General features: G+C 40.9%; 1 long non-coding RNA gene across 1 annotated transcript; it reads left to right on the plus strand.

The window, feature by feature from the left end:
• The first annotated feature begins 19,747 nt into the window (after window positions 1–19,747).
• LOC134037831 (uncharacterized) lies at window positions 19,748–20,688 on the plus strand. Its single transcript, XR_009932588.1, has 3 exons — window positions 19,748–20,089; window positions 20,183–20,285; window positions 20,479–20,688. It is a non-coding gene; the product is annotated as an uncharacterized LOC134037831 (long non-coding RNA).

The following is a 20,688-nucleotide window of genomic DNA, read 5'->3' on the forward strand; positions in this document are numbered from 1 at the left end:
GAAGGAGCTTCAACTCCCAACTCCGGGAGAGCTTCGATAATGTCTTGGGGGAGGCCGGGGACATTGAGTCCGAATGGGCCATGTTCCGGGCCTCCATTGTTGAGGCAGCTGACCGGAGCTGCGGACGCAAGGCGGTCGGTGCATGTCGCGGCGGTAACCCTCGGACCCGGTGGTGGACGCCGTAGGTGAGGGAAGCCGTCAAGCTGAAGAAGAAGGCCTATCGGACTTTGTTGGCTGGTAGGACTCCAGAGGCAGCTGATGTGTACCGGCAGGCCAAGCGGAATGTGGCTTTGGCGGTCGCGGAGGCAAAAACCCGGGCGTGGGAGGAGTTCGGCGAGGCCATGGAGAATGACTTCCGAACGGCTTCGAAAAGGTTCTGGACCACCATCCGGCGACTCAGGAGGGGGAAGCAGTGCACTGTCAACCCTGTATATGGTGGGGATGGTGCGCTGCTGACCTCGTTGCGGGACGTCCTTCGAAGACCTCCTTAATCCCACCAACACGCATTCCGACGTGGAGGCAGAGTCTGGGGACATTGGGGGGGGGGGCCTTCTATCTCTGGGGTTGAGGTCGCCAAGGTGGTTGAAAAGCTCCGCGGTGGCAGGGCCCCTGGGGTGGATGAGGTCCGCCCGGAGTTCCTTAAGGCTCTGGATGTTGTAGGGCTGTCTTGGTTGACACGACTCTGCAACATCGCGTGGACATCGGGGACAGTGCCTCTGGACTGGCAGACCGGGGTGGTGGTTCCCCTCTTTAAAAAGGGGGACTGGAGGGTGTGCTCCAACTTTAGGGGGATCACACTCCTCAGCCTCCCTGGGAAAGTCTATTCAGGGGTTCTGGAGAGGAGGGTCCGTCGGATTGTCGAACCTCGGATTCAGGAGGAGCAATGTGGTTTTCGTCCTGGCCGTGGAACTGTGGACCAGCTCTATACCCCTCAACAGGGTTCTGGAGGATGCATGGGAGTTCGCCCAACCAGTCTACACATGTTTTGTGGATTTGGAAAAGGCGTTCGACCGTGTCCCTCGGGGGCTCATGTGGGGGGTGCTCCGGGAGTACGGGGTACCGGACTCCCTGATCGGGGCTGTACGGTCCCTGTACGACCGGTGCCAGAGTTTGGTCCGCATTGCCGATAGTAAGTCGAACTTATTCCCGGTGAGGGTTGGACTCCGCCAGGGCTGCCCTTTGTCACCGATTCTGTTCATAACTTATATGGACAGAATTTCTAGGCGCAGCCAGGGCGTTGAGGGGGTCCGGTTTGGTGACCTCGCAGTACAGTACGCTCTCAACGAAGGCAGTCGCATTTTCTTTCCCTCCCTAAGACCTTCCCTGCTTGCTTCCCTGCTTGGCTTCTATCGTATTGTCTAGTTATTCACGGAGAAATGCTCTGAAGTTTCAATCATTTGGATAGTTTTTGAAGATATTACTCAAAATCAAATACTACAAAAAGGAACAACCTGAGAGGACTGAAGCCCAAGGAGAACAGAAGTATTTTGGGCTGCCCTCCAAGACTGACCACAGGCAAGCAAACTAAAGCTTGTTCCCTGTATAACTATGGCTTGTAATGACTGCAAACAACTTACTCAGAGGATAGTCGAACTGGAGCTAAGAGTCAGAACCCTCTTAGATATCAGAGAGACCGAAGACTTCATAGATTCCATGCTACCTAGCCCGGAGGCTAAGCTACCTGCCAATGAGCCACCCTTGGAACCAGCTTTCTCTCCACCGGCCGTTGGACCGGATGAGTCATGGCCTGCTCTCGGCGCTAAACCAAAGAGGCCTAGCGCCGCTTCTACCTTCATCAGAGATGGGACTGTCACCAAGGATAACCAGCAAAAAAAGCGAGGCAGAAACTCTTCCCGCATCACCTCTCCTCCTGTCACACTCAGAAACAGTTTCGAACCACTGGGAACTTTCTCTCCCTTGTGTGTGGAATCAAAGGTGAAGAGGCACAGGAGTGCTAGCCACGCAGCTAACAAACATGAAGGGCCCAGATCGCCGACACACCATGATGGTAGCTACTACACACATGCAAATCCAACACATCATCGTCTGCTGCGACCGGGAGTCCCCCATTTCACTCCAAGCCCCTCTCGGACCACTCGGGGCGCTGTTCGACCCCCTATCAAGCCTAATCAGACAACAATATCACAGGATTATCAAGATCCAAGGTATGCTAAGACTACCCACAGCCCATCAACACTTAGAGGAGCTAACACTGCTAGCACTATAGAATCTACTGCTAGCACTAACGCAGTGTCTAACCTTGGTCTAGCACAAAGTCCTATCATTGCTAACCCAAATAAGATAAGAACTTGCCCCGCAGCTACTGATAAGGCAAACGTTAGAAATGCAAACACAACACCACATATGGCCACTATCTTGATTGGAGATGCCATGACAGCACATGTTAAACTGGCAAAGACAGAAAATATTTGTCTTAGCAACACATCTGTCGAGGAACTGTCCTCAGAGGTACAAACAATCCTCAACAATAAACCAAACAACCCTAAGATTATCATCCACACTGGCTCGTTTGATATCCTACACAAGAAAACTGGCACTGAGATACTTAAAAAACATTTCACCCAGCTACTGAACACACTTAACAGATATCAAGATGTATTCATCAGTGGACCGATTGCATGCTTTCGCAGAGGAAAAGAAGCCTTCAGTCGACTACTATCTTTCAACACATGGTTGGCATCTGTCTGTCTGACACACAAACTGAGATTTATCGATAACTTCAATGTGTTCTGGAACTGTGCAGACCGTTTTCAAGCTGACGGACTCCACCCAAACCGTAGAGGATCTCGACTACGAACAGCAAACATCAATCACGTGCTCCTGACCACAAATCAAGCTTCTCTCCCTATCCCTGTTGTGTCTAAGCTGACTGACGCATCCCAAACAACCTCCCATGGAACAGAACATTCAAACAGCCTCCTGCAAGGACATGGGCCCTGCACAGATCTGCACCCCCCGGATGAATTCCCTTGTGATGGAACAGCTCAGTGACAGAGACTTTCCCAAAGAAAAGCTACGCTAGGACAGCCACCATGCTTTTTCATTGGACATACCGGTCATCATCACAAACAGAAAATGGCATGGTAAAATGCATGGTTACAAACCTGAAACTAGTGTTAGAAGTCACAGAACTATCCATATTCTTCCAACAGATTTATCTACCCCTGTTTTATCTGTTAATACCCCACAGATGAAACTGGCCCTTCTAAATGTTAGATCACTAAATAACAAAACATTTCTAGTTAATGATCCGGTCAAAGAAAACAACTTAGACTGCATCTGTCTAACAGAAACCTGGCTAAACAATGACACGGCAACAGCAACTTTGATAGAAGCGTGTCCGCCTGATTACAGCTTTCACCAAGTTTCTAGGACATCAAAAAAAGGTGGAGGAGTCGCAGCTATTTTCTCCTCTAAACTGTTGTTCAAAATCACTGAGCTAGGTGAATTCACATCATATGAATATCTTGCTATAGAGCTCAAAACCGAATCAATACTTTTTGTTATTATATATCGGCCACCCAAGCACTCGCCAATATTCATACAAGAATTCTCTGAACTATTATCACTATGTGTCACTAGATATGACAAAGTAGTTTTAAACGGAGACTTAAATATCCAAGTAAATAAAAAAACTGACCCAAGAACTATTGAGCTCTTAAATCTCCTTAACAGTTTCAATCTAACTCAACACATAACAGACCCAACACACCGGCACGGAAACACACTAGATCTAGTGATAACAACTGGACTAAATATCAATAATATTTCAATAACTGATCTACCCCTCTCAGACCATCATTATATACTTTTTAACGTGGAAATTATCCTAACAAAAACCAAAAAAGAATTCTTAGTCCATAGAAGATATTTAGACGATACAGCTATGATGACATTTTCTGAACAATTTGCTCTATATGAGCCGACTAACCATGATTGCTCTCTGAATGAAATGGTAGAGAACCTCAATGATGCACTATTATCTGTGTTAGACTCTGTTGCACCACTGAAACCAAAAAGAAGTGCACAAGCAGAACCTCCCCATGGCTGAGAAATAAAAATGTTAGTGAAACGAAAAGAAAATGCCATGCAGCAGAGAGAAAATGGAGGAAAACAAAGATCACTATCCACTACAATATCTACAAAGATACACTAACCACCTATAACAAAACCATCCGTCTAGCAAGGAGAGAATATTTCTCCAACGTTATTACAAAAAATGCCAGAAATTCCAGAGTTTGCAGAGTTCTTTTCTCCACCATTGACCAGCTGCTAAACACTGTCCCTGCTCCACCTCCATCCTCAGCAGTTAAATGTGAAGAGCTTGCTTTGTTCTTCAAGAACAAAATAACTTTGATCAGAGCTAGTATTATTAATAGTGGGGTCGAAACTGACATCAGTAGATTCTGCAACATAACCATGAGCACATTTACCTGTATCACACTTAGTGAACTTTCCAAAATTGCCAGCGAATCTAACTCCACAACCTCAGATATTGATCCTATACCCACAACATTCTTTAAGCGAGTGTTTGATAGTGTCTCAGGTCCGGTGCTAGAGATTATAAACACATCCCTTAGAACTGGCGTCTTCCCAGATGCCTTCAAAACAGCTGTTGTAAAGCCCCTATTAAAGAAACCCAAATTGGATAACAGTCTACTTGCAAATTACAGACCAATATCAAACCTTCCATTTATTAGTAAAGTACTGGAAAAGATAGTTTTAGTCCAATTAAATTATTTTCTTGAAGAAAATAACATCCTGGAAGTCTCGCAGTCAGGTTTCAGGAAATATCACAGTACTGAAACTGCTCTCACCAAAATAATTAGCGACCTCAGACTAAACTCTGATGCAAATAAAGTCTCTATCCTTATCCTGTTAGATCTCAGTGCAGCATTTGATACAATTGATCACGACATCCTAATCAATAGACTGGAAAAGCTTATTGGGTTCACGGATAGTGTATTGAACTGGATGAAATCATATATCACAGGAAGGAAGTTTTATGTTAGTTTAGGTGACCATAGGTCCAAGAAACATGAGAACTGCTACGGGGTTGCTCAAGGAAGCTGCTTAGGTCCATTACTTTTTTCTCTTTATATGTTACCACTCGGCGACATAATCAGAGAACATAACATAGATTTCCATAGCTATGCGGATGACACACAACTATATATATCCACTGAACCCAACGATGCAACGGCCATCAATTCCATTAATAAACAAATGGATGAATGATAACTTTCTTAAATTAAATGAAGACAAAACCGAAGTCCTACTATGTGGCCCCAAATCCAAAAGAGAGATGCTTATTGAGAATCTTGGAGGCTTAACCCCTTGTCTTAAACCAGAGGTGACGAGTCTCGGTGTAATCCTGGACTCAGATTTGAATTTCAACTCTCACATTAATAAAGTGACCAAAACAGCTTTCTTTCACCTGAGGAATATAGCAAAGGTACGACCATTCATAAACCAAAATGATGCAGAGAAGTTAATTCATGCTTTTATATCCAGCCGGCTGGACTACTGTAACGCACTTTTCACTGGTCTTCCCAAGAAAACCACTGAAAGACTACAGCTCATTCAAAATTCTGCAGCTAGATTATTAACCAAAACTAAAAGGAGAGAACACATTAGTCCTGTCCTAGCTACTTTACACTGGCTCCCTGTTACCTTCAGAATTGACTTTAAGGTCCTTTTCCTCACATACAAAGCTCTACACGGACAAGGACCTAGCTACATTGATAACTCCTTTATAAACTACACACCAGCTAGAACACTGCGATCATCAAATGCAGGCCTATTAGAGGTCACCAGAAGCAGTCATAAGAAGATTGGTGATTCGGCCTTTGTCAATTACGCTCCAAAACTATGGAACAAATTACCCATAAATATTTAGGGAAGCAAACACTCTAGACATTTTTAAAAGACAGCTTAAAACCTACCTTTTTACCAAAGCATTTAAGTAATTTTATCTCAAAAGGGTTTTCCTACTTTTATTAGGGTTCCTCCGTCAGGAGGACCCTATTGTGTTTGTTGGTATTATTAGGGTTCCTCCGTCAGGAGGACCCTATTTTGTTTGTTGGTATTATTAGGTTCCTCCGGTAGGAGGGAACCTAGTGTTATTGTTGGTATTCTTATTAGGTTCCTCCGGTAGGAGGGAACCTATTGTTATTGTTGGTATTCTTATTATTATTTTTCTTCTCCTTGCGCCCCAATATCTCAAAAAGTCCCTGGTCATAAATTTTCTAATTTGGCACATTGATACTACATCCAAGTGGGTACCCCCACACCAAATATGGGCCACATCGGACCATAGGGGGCGCCACAGGCCACGCCCAAATGTCCGATTTTCAAAGTGATGGCATTTCCACCCCATTGCTCCAATTCTTCTGAAACTTGGTGTGCATGCCTCATTTTTCATGAGGAACAAAAAAGCCTCAAGGACCCATAAGGTCCGCCATGATGGATTTTCCTGTACTGTGATAATTTGGGAAAACCTTCAAAATTCCTCTTCTCTTGAACCAAAGGTGAAATTGACTTGAAATTTGGTACAGATATGTATCATTGACGTATTTAAAAACGTTACTTAAGGCAATTGAATCAAGTACAAAATGGCTGAAATGGGTGTATTTATGTAAATGTCCACATTGCCTCAATATGTTTGTGTCACTAAATCAAATGTATTTTTGAAGGATGGTTCAAACCTAATAAGCTTTAAGGTGACATGCCTCTGAAGTACCATGCAAAGTTTCACCTTGATATGTCAAAATATGATTGAATTAGAGCTGTTTCAACCTTGGCTGAATCTAACAACGCTTACCACAGGAGAAACAGCTTACTTTGTCTAGGTCAGAGTTGGCGAACTCTGATAGCGTACAAGAACTCTGGTCGCGTGAAGTATTTAAACAAATATGTAAAACAATCTGTATTCTTGATCTGAGGCAAAGGATCTGTTAACAGAAAATACGGCCCATACTCTTGACCTGGGGAAAGGATCTGTTAACAGAGTGTATGGTTTTATATATACAGACCAGGGGTGAACCAAATGTATATGTTACTTTTAAGATGCATGTTTAAAGTTGTTTTCTCTCTTGAACAGAGATCTTATTGGGATTTTTATTTTTGTTTTAATTGTTTATCAATTGTATTATTGTTTTTATTGATTTTATGTAAAGCACTTTGAGCTACAATTCTTGTATGAAATGTGCTATATAAATAAAGTCTTACTTACTTACTTACTTACCTCAGGATCGGGTCGCTGCTTTTTGCAGATGATGTGGTCCTGTTGGCTTCATCGGGCCGTGACCTTCAGCTCTCACTGGAGCGGTTCGCAACCGAATGCGAAGCGGCTGGGATGGGAATCAGCACCTCAAAATCTGAGGCCATGGTTATCGACCGGAAAAGGGTGGAGTGCAATCTCCGGGTCGGGGAGGAGATCTTGTCCCAAGCGGAGGAGTTTAAGTATCTCGGGGTGTTGTTCACGAGTGAGGGAAGGATGGAGCGTGAGATCGACAGGCGGATCGGTGCGGCATCCGCAGTGATGCGGGCTCTGCATCGGTCCGTCGTGGTGAAGGAGCTGAGTCGAAAGGCGAAGCTCTCTATTTACCAGTCGATCTACGTTCCTACCCTCACCTATGGTCACGAACTGTGGGTAGTGACCGAAAGAACGAGATCGCGAATACAAGCGGCCGAAATGAGTTTTCTTCGCAGGGTGTCCGAGCTCTACCTTACAGAAAGTGGGTGAGAAGCTCGGTCATCCGGGAGGGGCTCAGAGTAGAACCGCTGCTCCTCCGCGTCGAGAGGGGCCAGTTGAGGTGGCTCGGGCATCTGATAAGGATGCCTCCTGGACGCCTCCCTGGTGAGGTGTTCTGGGCACGTCCCACTGGGAAGAGGCCCCGGGGAAGACCCAGGACACGCTGGAGGGACTGTCTCTCGGCTGGCCTGGGAACGCCTCGGGGTCCCCCAGGAAGAGCTGGTGGAAGTGGCCGGGGAGAGGGAAGTCTGGGCCTCCCTGCTTAGGTTGCTGCCCCTGCGACCCGACCCCCGGATAAGCGGAAGATGATGGATGTATGGTTTTAATACTGGCTACAGTAGCTATTCTAACGTGAATGTGCCCTTACAAAAAAGAAGTATATAAAAGTATACTATAAGTATACTAAAATATAAACTAAAATAGTACACTTTTAGTTCACTTTTGATATACTTTTAAGAAGTATGCTTAGAAAATAGTTCACTTTTGATATACTTTTAAGAAGTATACTGAGAAAATAGTTCACTTTTGATATACTTTTAAGAAGTATGCTTAGAAACAGAAAATTGTATACATTTCTTCTGGAGTAGGATGTACGTTTTCTATTATTATACAGCAAAAACAGTCAAAATAATTTTTAAGTACATTACAGGTTACATTTTTTAGATCCATCTCATTCTAATTATTCATGTCTATGAAAATCTATTATGCATTGCACATTTAATCTTTTTTGGTACTGAAGCTGTAACCTTAATTACTGCCAAAACATTCTGAAGCCCTATAATCTTATACTAATAATTATCAATTGGAGTATTAATGGAAAAAAAGAAAAAGCTACTTGAGAAAGAAGCAGACAGAAGGGTTGCATTATGCATTTGAAGGTTATACTGTCAAAATGACTGAAAAACGAAATAACAACGTGAAAAAATGAAGATAGCGTGGCTCATTGGCTGGTCTATTCCCATGATGCAAGGCGGTAAATAGTGTTAAAATTTGCTGATAAGTTTGCCGTTTGTTTGAAATACAAATGTAACTTCATGAATTTAGTTTTTTAAATGTGTCTGCTTAGAATGTAGTGTTTTGTTGCGTGGTCATTGTTGTGGTGGTTTACCATTGTAACCATGAGTTAAATTACTGTTACGTTTCATAAGAAGAGCTGGATTCTTAAAACGTGAACGCTTGCACAGTGAATAGCTTCTTTCAGCTAAGAAACTACAGTGCAACTTTGCAAGGGCCCCCGTATTGCTAAGTGACTTATAATCTGAGGCATTTGAGGGGCTCCTAAACATTATAATATATTAGTAAGTAATAGTACAATTTTATTTATTATGTTCATTTCTTGAAGTACTTTCATTAATTGGACCAATCATCACCTCCCATGGCTTCTCCTACCACTGCTATGCTGACGACACGCAGCTGTACCTGTCATTCCCCCCTACTGATCCGGGGATCTCAGCTAGGATCGAGGCCTGCCTCACAGACATCTCCGCCTGGATGACCGAGCACCACCTCCAGCTGAACCTCGCCAAAACAGAACTCCTCATCATCCCGGCCAAACCCTCCATCTCCCACGATCTCAATCACCCTGGGATCGGCGACGGTGACCCCTTCATCCTCTGCCAGGAACCTCGGGGTGACCATGGATGACGAGCTCTCCCTCACAGCCCACATTGCTGCAGTCTCCCCGTCGTGTAGATTCACCCTCTACAACATCCGGAAGATCAGGAGATACCTATCTGAGCATTCCACCCAGCTGCTAGTCCAAGCACTTGTCCTCTCAAAGTTGGACTACTGCAACTCGCCGGTCTCCCAGCATGCGCAAACCGCCCTCTCCAGAGGATTCAGAACGCGGCGGCCCGTCTGGTCTTCAATCTACCCAGACGCTCCCATGTTACCCCGCTCCTCATCTCCCTCCACTGGCTTCCCATCACGGCCCGTATCAGAGTCAAGACTCTGGTACTGACCTTCCAAGCGGTGAACGGGACTGCAACCGACAAATAGACAAAACACAAGAAAATTAAGAAAACATCTTCATTAGTTTGACAACAAATGCTTAGCATTCAGAAAACGCGCTGCAAATATACACACAACACAACCAAATACATAAACGCCCTGCAAATACATAAACGCATTGCAAAAACGAAAGCACGTAAACCAAAAACGCTGCATCCAGTTTTCACAACGGAAGTTCTCCAGGCCTCTAGGGGGAGTGCTAAGTGGAACAGATTGATTTTCAGTCCCACGGAGCGAGAGAGAGAGCATATGAGAAGTTTGTTTTGGAAATGGGACCAAAATAGAAGTTGCTCTTTTGAAAAACTGTAAAAGAGATCAGAATCAGAATCAGAATGGGATTTATTCGCCATGAAAGTTTGCACAGACAAGGAATTTGCTTTGGCAGGAAGGTGCATACAATAAACATATAGGGACCTAAAATTTAAATATGTGGACTATCTATACTAAGGGTACATAAACTAGCAGTACTAAGTGGGATTAGAATATAATTAAATATACAATAAAATAAAATATAAGTTGCCGTAAATTACAATATAAAAATACAAAAATACAAATATTACAAAAAATACAAATGTACAAGATACAATTTTATAATGCAGTGCAAAAAGCAGTGTGTTTTAAGCAGGAAGTCATGTAGTGGAAATTTGGAATACAGTTATAATGTGTGTGTTTTATATATGAGGAATGTGTTTTAATGGAAGTCTAAAGTTGGTTAAGAAGAATCAACTGCATTTGGTAGAGATGCCATTTGCAGTTTATGACACCTGGGGAGGATGAGACAGCTGGTCTGGAGGCAATGTGGATTCAATTGTATTGTTATTGTGATCTGAGGGAGCAGTTTAAGATGGATGAACTGATCAAGCTGCTCTGACCCTTCCTGTTGCATGGGTGGGGTTAATTAAATACTTGCCCACTTGCCCATAGTTGCCCACACAAAGGACAGTTGACCATTTGACTGGTGAACTCCTGTGGCTTTACTATCTACTGTTTTGGGGAGAGATGCCACATCAAAGAACTGTGGGACACTTGGTATGGAGTCAAACTGTCGCTGAGCAGTGCTGACCAATCACAGAGTTTGATACATAGATGGATTGACCATCAGAAGAACCATTTGATCTAAAGTTTATATAAGGCAGGGTTTTAGGGTTGTTCTTCATCACTCTGGCGAACGACCTGTGGCTAGCACCTCCTTCGTTATGACTGATCACAAAGTACTTTGTTAATTCTTAATTTGTACAAGCAAAATAAATTTATTGAAACCGCCATCTCTTGACTATTCAAATCTACACAGTGCCACTAGAATTCTGCCACCACATTTGGTGCCGAAACCCGGGATCCTCGTCTGCTCAGCGTATCTCGGACAAGGACTCCCTTAGAAAAGGTGATCTGATCAATCCGGCATAGCCGCCTTTACCTCCATCCAAAATTTACAGAGAAAGCGGGACCGATGCGGGGGGTGCTTGGCTGGTTGCGCTTTTGCTGACGCGGGATCCTGAAAGAACCGGTGAGATATTCTTTTTGGCCTCTGTGTGATTTGAGTTGTCTAAATGTGTGTTGTTTAGACTATTGTCAATAATTCGGTTTAGTTAGTAATAGGGAAGAGACCGGAGGAGAGCTGTGTCCTGTACGTGCAAGTCGTACGAAATTAATAGGGCAGAGACCGGAGGAGAGCTGTGTCCTGTACGTGCAAGTCGTACAAATCAGGGGAACGTTGGAACGTTGGTCCCGTTACGTTAGAGTCGTACAAACAGCATGCAGGAAATGTTCTGACGAGCGCATAAAGGGTAATAATTCACACGTGATATCGTGCTGTGTGTCTTTAAGGCCCTGGGAAATTGGGTCAGGAAATGTATTGATTTCTGAGTCCCAAGAGTAAAATGGTAAAAAGTATACTTTAGAGGATTGGTAAAGATTAAATTGGTAAAGATTAAATTGGTAAAGATTAAAGAGAAATTGGTAACCAGCTGAGAGTGTTTTAGAAAAAAAAAAAGTGAAGAAGGCCTGAATTATGGAATTTCAAAGTTAGTAACGCGCGTGTTCATTTTTTGTTTTAATTGCAAGTTATGTTTTTTTGAGGTTAAAAGAAGTATGAGTAACTAATGGTGTCTATTATTCAAGCTATATACAAATTACAAAAATCTAAATTTTTATTATTTTTCGGTTTGAATATTTGTAATTTATGATTGTGCAGTTATTTTCATTGAAAGTTGTGAAGTCGGAATTTAATTGTTTTTAGAAAAGAAAAGGGGTAATTGTGTCTTTATTTTCCGTTGTTGGTTATCGTTTATGGATTGTAATTCTAAAAATGAATGGTCTGGAGGCAGAATTGACCTGTCCAAACATCGATTACATGAAACAAAAGTATGGTAACGATAGTTTTTTGCAAATGCAAATATGGATTGATAAATGTGGATTTTCGAGTGTGCGGTCTGTAGGGTTTGTTTTAAGGACCCTATTGAATTGCGAAATAAGTTCGTGGAGAGAAATTGATACACAATTTTTTTTTAAGTGGAGAAAAGAATTGATTTTAGCCTGATTGGAGAGCTTTTTCTGATTGGATGGAGATAGGTAGAGAGATAAAGAAATATTAGGACAGAATAGTGTGGGGAATTTTTCATCTATTTCTCCACAGATTCACGATTGAGATTTTCTGGCTGTTCCGCAAACAAATTTCGCCTCATCCGCAGCCAGGGGTGTTGCGGCAGGATGCGCAGGCGCATGAGGTTTTGCGGGAATGCGAGAACAGAATATGAACAGGTCAGACATTTGCCATTTCTCTATCTTCTGACAGCCGGTTATATCTAGGAAAAGTCAAGAAAGTAGGATCCTGGAATTTTTTTATAGATTTGCTTTGTATTCCCGCAAAGATTGAGGCTTGTGCTTTGACTTACAATTGCCTATACTTATTATTTTGCGTTTCAAAGAAGGAGAGGTTAAAGTCCTCTCCGGTACAAAGGGTTAGAGTTCCTGTTGTGTTTGGAAATAAATAATGTTGTGGGCTATGTTGGTCAAAGCTAATGCAGAGCGTGTTGACATGCTGTTGAAAAACATGTAGGCCAACACGAATTGCTAGGTATGGTCAATCCAAAATGCGTGGTTTAATTGTGGGAATTTGAGCAAAATGTACGTGAATGTCCGGAGATGTGTCATCACTTGAAAGTTTTCTGTAAATTGTGAGCGAACTCTCGCAAATCAGAGGGGTTCGTGACAGGAAGTTGAGTTCCGAACTGGTGGCGTACAATGTTTATCGGTTATGACACTGTTGGTAGAGGAGAGACGATTGACTTGTTATATTGTTTTACAACTTTGTGTTAACCGTTATATATTTGATGTTAGACTTTACATCGGTCTGATTACCGCCAGAAGGCATTTGTTTTTGAAGACGGAGACATTCTGTTTTGAAAATGCTAATGTTAATTCTTTGACTGAATTCTCCACTTGAAAAGAGGCCCATGCGCTTGAGCCTAGCGGAAGTTGATTCTTTCATTGAAGCTCATTCTGCGTGCAGTGGCCCACACCCGCCAATGAGTGCAAAAAAAAAAAACAAAAAAAAAAAACACTCATTTTAGAAAGAATTTGACGTTGAATTGAGAAATATATTGGTTGGAAAACAGATGTGTGTTTCTGTTTCTTTGTCAAACTTAAGAAAATGTTGTGAGTTGCCATACTCTTGATTTGGAAATTATGTACAGACCAATTTTCTATATTATGACCTTGATTCGTTATTGAATAATGCGCTGGAAATTTTGTTTTTGGGTAGGATAATTGGTAAAAGGCCAGTTTTGGCAACAAAAGCGATATTCATTGGAAGAATTACAATCCCGGGGTTATTGAAACTTTTATAGAAAGTTATGTGTTCAAACGGAAATGTTATGTTGTTTAAGGAATATTTTTGTTTATGTATTGAATTTATCTGGAAATGTTCGATGGTTTTTATTTTTAATTGTGTGGGAGTTCACAGATGTTACTGTTGTTTAAAGAAATATGTAAAGGGTTATGAAGAAGTGATTAGAAAGATTGAGCCAGTCCGAGGGACTGAAGTGTATACAAGGGGAACTAGTTTGAGAGACTGAATTGCGATTGTTGTTAAGGGCAAATGTGCTACATATGTGTGTTTATTGCTGCTGAGATGATTTGTTGAAATGTGTTGGGTTTGGTGGTATTCATATTTACCTATTTAAATGGACTTGAAGTTGAAGCTTTGTCCAACCAGAATGCTAATACTGGTAAACTGTCATTCTCTGACAAGTGATATTAGGTGCATATGTAGATTTCGGAGCCTAATTTTTATGTTGAAATTAAAATAGTACTAATGGTTGATAGAATTGTAAAGGTTGTAATTGTAAAGAAAATCCAGGCTGTGACTTTGTTGGCTAATGGCTAATGGTGAAAACGTGGAGGAAGTGCATTTTGCTCTGTCCTGAGACAAAGGAGAGTCCAGGAAGTTGAATTTGCAACTATGGCAACGACATTAGCTAACAAACTAACAAACCGACAGGCGGGTAACAGGCTAGTAAAGGAATTGCAGCTTGACATTTGAGATCCAGGAGTAACCGCATGACGCATGCGCAGATGGAAATTGAGAAATTGACTAAGACGCAAATTTAGAGAAATAGTAAATTTGGAGCGAATTTTACATATTAATTTGGTTATTTTTGAAATATGTTGGGTGATGGGTATTTTGAGACATTTGCTAACAAGGTTTTTGTTTGTTTGAGGACATTTTAAATGAGTTTCAGAAATTCCGAGGAAAGGTGGGGGCTAAAAAAAAGAGTCCCGTTACGTTGAGTTTTACAAAGGTGATCCCAGAGGGTGTAATTCTGCATAATTATGTGAGTATTAATGGTGAAAGATGTGTCCGTTTAGATGAATTCGAAGTTTGGTGGTTTACGAATGTATGATTAACATTTGTTCTAATTCCTAGCCAAACAGGGAGGTAGAAGCCTTTCAGACCAGAACTTGTATTTACGAGCGGAAAATCTGTGATGTTTGATGGTACTCAGTAAAATGCAGAAATTAAACCCCTGGTTCATAAATTAGTTCTAATTGGATTGGAAAAGTTATACTTTAGCAAAATTAAGTGAATAGATGGTAAACGCCAACCCTCTGTGTTTTTAAAAGAGAAAAAAAAAAAGAGGTTGAGAGTTTTTGCTTTGTTCCAGAGCGCGCTGATAGATGGTTTATTTGAGTTGATTCATTGAGTACTAACAAAGAGTAATTGAGATAGCTGGTTAATATAGGAATATTCAAAGGTGTATACATTACATGCTTTGATAAAACTTTTGAGGAGTTAAAGAATAAGGTTTTGTTTTACGGGTTTATGTTAAATTGTGAATTTAAAGTTTTTAAAAAGAAAAAGGGAGAGTTTATATTTTCTTTTGTATTAAGGGCATTTGATTGATGTGATTGCGAGTCGTAGCGTAATTCTAGCATGAATTACCAATTCTAAGAGCAGTTTTAAGTGTGCGAACATGGATTTAATGAAACAAGAGAACGTTTTGTGGATGTGAAGAGATGATTGGTTTAAACATTTTGATGTTCTGAAAAGGGAACTATGCATATGCTTTGAAGAGGTATATGGGCAAACGTTTTAAATCAGAATACTAAAATCTAGAGTTTTTTTTAAAGAGTTTTGATAAAGGTATTAGATGCAATGTGGTTATGAAATGAGAAAGAGAAAATAATTACAATGTACTTTTGTTTGGAGTTTGACTGTAATTTGATTTTAGTTTTCTGTGAGAGTTTTATCAGGGTACAGTACAATGTTTTGGGATAAACAGTTAGGCTGTGATGAGGTTGTTTCATTATGCTATTGGTTCATAAAGAGGGTTATTATAACTTGGTTTTGAAATAATTTGGGAAGACTCATTAAGTCTGATAAATTGTGGTTATGATGGTTTGTGCTAAGTAGCTTGTTCTGGACTGCAGCCAAAGCAAGTTATGAAGTTCTACCTATCTAACCTATATAGAAATATAGATGGGGTATAAGTTTGGCTAATGGTTACATTAAGAACATTTTATGGTCTATGTTTCATTTTGGAATCATACAGATTAAATTCTGGTTTAGGGTAGTGATGCTAGTTTTCTACATGTCTTGGAAAAAGAGAGATTTGATGAATTTAAATACAGAAAACTTTTTTTTTTAAAGGGAATCTGAAATATAAAGGTATTCATTTGAACTGTTCCTAAAGTTTTTTTTAAGAAAAGATAATAAGAGACTAAAAGATGGGGTAATTTGGTTGTTTTCTAAAATAGTTTTATTTTATACAAATTGGTTCAAAAGTTGTTTGCTTCAGTGTAAGTTAATTCATAAAAGGGAAAAGAGTTAAAATATTTACTGATAGTTAAATACATCATTGGTGTTACATATGATTTTGGGAAAGGTATGGAAACAGGAAGTTTCTTATTTTCACTTAAAGAACAACTTGCTGTATGCAAATGTGGAATTCACTCTAACAATGATGATTATTCCACAGGGAAAATGCTAGTGCTGATACTAGCTGGAGCAGTTTCTAGATTGCCTGCATGCATTGATGAACTAACTAGAATATGTTTTTGATGTTGATATGTTTACAGGAAGTGATGAGATGATGTTGCTATGTCCGGATGAGCCTAACTTGACAAATTTGGGCTTACAGGACTCTTTTGAGGAAAATTGTTGTGTGAACTTGATACAACATTTGTTACAGATTCTTTAAGGGAAGCAGGCTTCTTAGAGAGGAAGAGGTGACGTTTAGGAATTTATGACTGACTGATGACTGACTGATCCAAACAGAGAGTGACTATGGGGGTTTTATGGTTTTATGAATTTAACTTCAGTAGTTTGGATTTGTGATAGGACTGTGAGGGTTTGATATGATACTGCTGAGTTGAAAATATTGGACTGTATTTAACCCAGAGTGAGAATTGTTTTTTGTTTGAGTATATTTGATAAGAATTACAGAATACAGCGGACAGATGGAGAAAGGAATGGTGGAATGGAGATTCGAACTTGGACTAATCCACAAGAAAATGCGTTTTGGAAAAAGGAAGGATATGAGAATAAAAATGGAGGTTGTATGGTCTGCATAAAACATTTATCTTGAGATTTTGCTAAGTTAACACATGGAAAGATCATGCCTCTACAGTTTGTGTGATATCAAGAATGCATTATTTTAGCATACAAGAGGATTTGTAATGGATGCATAGTCATTTTGTCAGTACTTCATATGTGGGACAAGTAATATGAGAAAAGGAATTTAACCCTTGTGGTGCCTTCGGGTCACATGACCCAAAGGTTCATAACGAACCATCGTTGTGTTTACCCAATTTTACCCAATACAAAAACAAATAAAAATAATTTTCTTTTAACCTTTGCAATGTGGGGGGTCTGAGACAGCCCAACGGTTAAGAGAAAATGCTTCACTTTGTTTTTGTATGCGGTAAAGTTGTTGCAATACGACGGTGGGTTACAATGACTGATGGGTCAGAATGACCCGAAGATAACACAAGGGTTAAACACGATAAGCTTCACAGTTAAGGTTAGAGAAACTATTTGAGTATTGATAGATGGATTTTGTAGAGTTACATTTTTGGAGAAGTGATACTGTTTAATGATTGTTGATGGTTGTTGGATTGGAAGAAGTTTTAGACTTCTCAGGGGCTCAGTGGTCAAGTTTTGTTGATTTAGATTATTCTTCGATGGGATTTTTCTTTGAGGATATGTAATGATAATGGGTCACACTTGTTTATGGAAATTAGTACTAATTAATTAATACTAACCTTTTTATGTCGCCTCTTTACTTCGATGTTGGTCCAAACCTCTCATATGCTCTCGCTCCGTAAAACTGTAAAAATAATTATATTCAAGTTTTGAATGTTATTGTCATACTGTGCTTGGAATGTCTCACAATGGAGCAGCATGCACATTTTCAGCCCGGTACCCAGCTAACACATGACGTTGCGGCAACGTTGCCAGGAAGTGCTCAGTTGGTAACCCGCAACGTTACCTTCTGGCAACGTCGTGGCAACGTCGTAGCACTGTTATAAAGGGAATGTTGCCAGTTGGTCCCATGGACAACGTTGCCACAACGTCGTACCTTGGTCGGCTGGTTACGTTATTTTTAGACCCGTGGACAACGTTGCCGTGACGTCGTACCTTGGTCGGCTGGTTACGTAATTTTTTGGTCCCATGGACAACGTTGCCGCGACGTTGTACCTTGGTCGGCTGGTTACGTTATTTTTGACCCGTGGGCAACGTTGCCGCGACGTTGTACCTTGGTCGGCTGGTTCCGTTATTTTTTGGTCCCATGGACAATGTTGCCGCGACGTTGTACCTTGGTCGGCTGGTTACCTTATTTTTAGACCCGTGGACAACGTTGCCGCGACGTTGTACCTTGGTCGGCTGGTTACGTTATTTTTTGGTCCCGTGGACAACGTTGCCGTGACATTGTACCTTGGTCGGCTGGATACATTAATTTTGGTACCATGGGTTAAGTAGCCATTAAGTCGCTCTTTGGTCGCAGGACAACGGATCTCGAGTGCAATATAGTGGTTTATCCAGAGATGGAGAGATCACACTGGACTGCTCTCAGTTCTGACACTTTTGCAATGTAGCCATAGTCTACATGAATTTCAATCACACACAATATTAAATGTTGCACCCAACACGTATAAATGTAGACAATGCATGTAATTCATGTGCAGCTCAGCCCCAGCATGTCATTGGTCATCAATTTTCTCATATGCAGAAACATAGCTTTAATAAATAAAAGACTGAATTTGGAATATAATTTAGTCTTTCATTCTTTACTATAAACATGTACAAAAGCAATCAATATGTGATGTGTAAAATGATTAAGCAAACATTCTTTGTATAGCACACCAAAGCTGTATGACACACAAAGCAAATTTGTGCTCCAATAATTTTGTAATACAAAATTGTTAAATGTGACCAAAAGGTAAGCGACTCTTAAGAGTTTCATTTCCACCCTCCAGAAAGTTATGTTGAAATACTGAAAATGCATAGGCTTACATGTTATCAAAGTTTAGCGTCTCACACACCCACAAAAGAATCTGTGAAAATAAACGTTCAGAACTGTTAGAAAACCTTGTCCCAAAATATTTTATTTAGCCCGGAATTTTCAAAGACTGTGGAGCTAGCGCGTGGCTGATCACGTTTTGATCACAGTCGGTCATGGCATGCACAGCAATGGCGTTTATAAAAGTATCATGTCACTAATTCTTCCAATTTGTACATGACATCTGTTTTTAGGTACGTTTATTCGTTTTAACCTTTAGATGCGTGAGTTCTAAATATTTCCGACGCTTCCACAAGTTATTTTTCCAAAATGGAAGCTAGGTAGGTTTAATTAGCTTCTGTTACCTAGCAACCTAGCATAATACTCGTACCAATGCTACTTGCTAGTGTTGCTTGTTAGCCTAGTAATTGTAACATTTGAAGCCATACTATAGCGTTTGTCATATAGTTTTTGTCTATCTGAAAATAGTCGGTTGGAATGTTCAGAATCACACGCTGTGAAAGCAGGGCTGTGGGGCCCTGCTTTCGAACGATCACATATGTGCGGTGTTACTCCTTTAATATCAATATGCTAACTACATTCCACTTTCATTTCTGTACAGATGATCCTACCACCATCACTAGCACTGTGTCCCTTGGAAATTATGGTAAAGTAATGAATGACCGTTTATAACAGTGACAATAATTGTATGAGCCATGGCAACCCTAAAGGCTATGTTTTGAAGCTAAAGCATGACTTAAAACTTTTGCATCACCAGATGCCATACCCCTAGGTGTCAACTGTGGTCTGGTGGAGGAGAACCCATAGGGGGCCCAGGAAAACAGCTGGCAGCCAGGCAAGTGCAAATATAAGACACTCAAAAAAATACTCAAACCATTGCCAACTCATTGTAAGGCATACCTAATTTGTTTTGATCGTGGGGGGAAACATATTTGTCAAAACAACAAATGTTGTCATACTAATGCTTTGTATACAACCATTCAAGGTAACATTTGTTATTTACATCAATGTTACAGCTAATCTAGAAGAACCACAGTGTATGCCAATCATGCTAACTCTTGTAAACTTGTTTTACTTGTCTTTAATGACAGACACATTACAGGTTATGCTCCGGAAGATGGAGACATTGGAGGAGAACCAGCGAGAGGCTCTCCTATTCAGGCGACTACAGGGCAGACACACTGAAGAGGTGCCAGTGATGGACCTACAGGTGGCCCAAACACAGGCTGAACTCCAAGACCTTGAGGAGCGCCTTAAGGTGCTGGAGTTGCGAAAGAGAGTGGTAAGTGTTTGGAGATGCCATGAACTATGGCTTACACGCAGCGTTCAACGTTCACATTGGTGCTGACAATAATTTCATGACTTCTAATTCCAGACGCTGTGATGCAGTGGAAGACGGGACTGGGAGAGAAAGCTGTGGAGCTCCTCATAGAGGAGACACTCAAACACACCCCGGCAGCCCATTCAAAACAAGCCAGGTGAATGAATCATGATTGCAGCTTCCATATCCAACCTTTCACATGGATATGTGACAAAAATCTAGAATCACATAATATTTTTTTGATGATGTATATTATTTTAGATGTGATTTTTTTAATGACTTGTATAGCCCCTTTTTACACGTGCAATTATGTTGATAGAACACTAACTTATTTTGTGCTTCATTGTCAGGGCCAACAGACAGGACCTGTAGCGGGGACTGGCAGAAGATTTTAATTTACTGTTTGGCACTTTGTTTGAAATAAAATGACAATGTTACATGGAAATGCTGCCTTGTTTATGATTAGCTTGAGTTAGGCTACACATCACACAAACATAGTCCTCCTAAAGTTGGCTACCATGTAGCCTATTATACAAGAACAAGTAGCATTTTGGGCAAAT

The sequence above is a fragment of the Osmerus eperlanus genome, chromosome 2, assembly GCF_963692335.1.
Source record: "Osmerus eperlanus chromosome 2, fOsmEpe2.1, whole genome shotgun sequence".
Classification (NCBI taxonomy): domain Eukaryota; kingdom Metazoa; phylum Chordata; class Actinopteri; order Osmeriformes; family Osmeridae; genus Osmerus; species Osmerus eperlanus.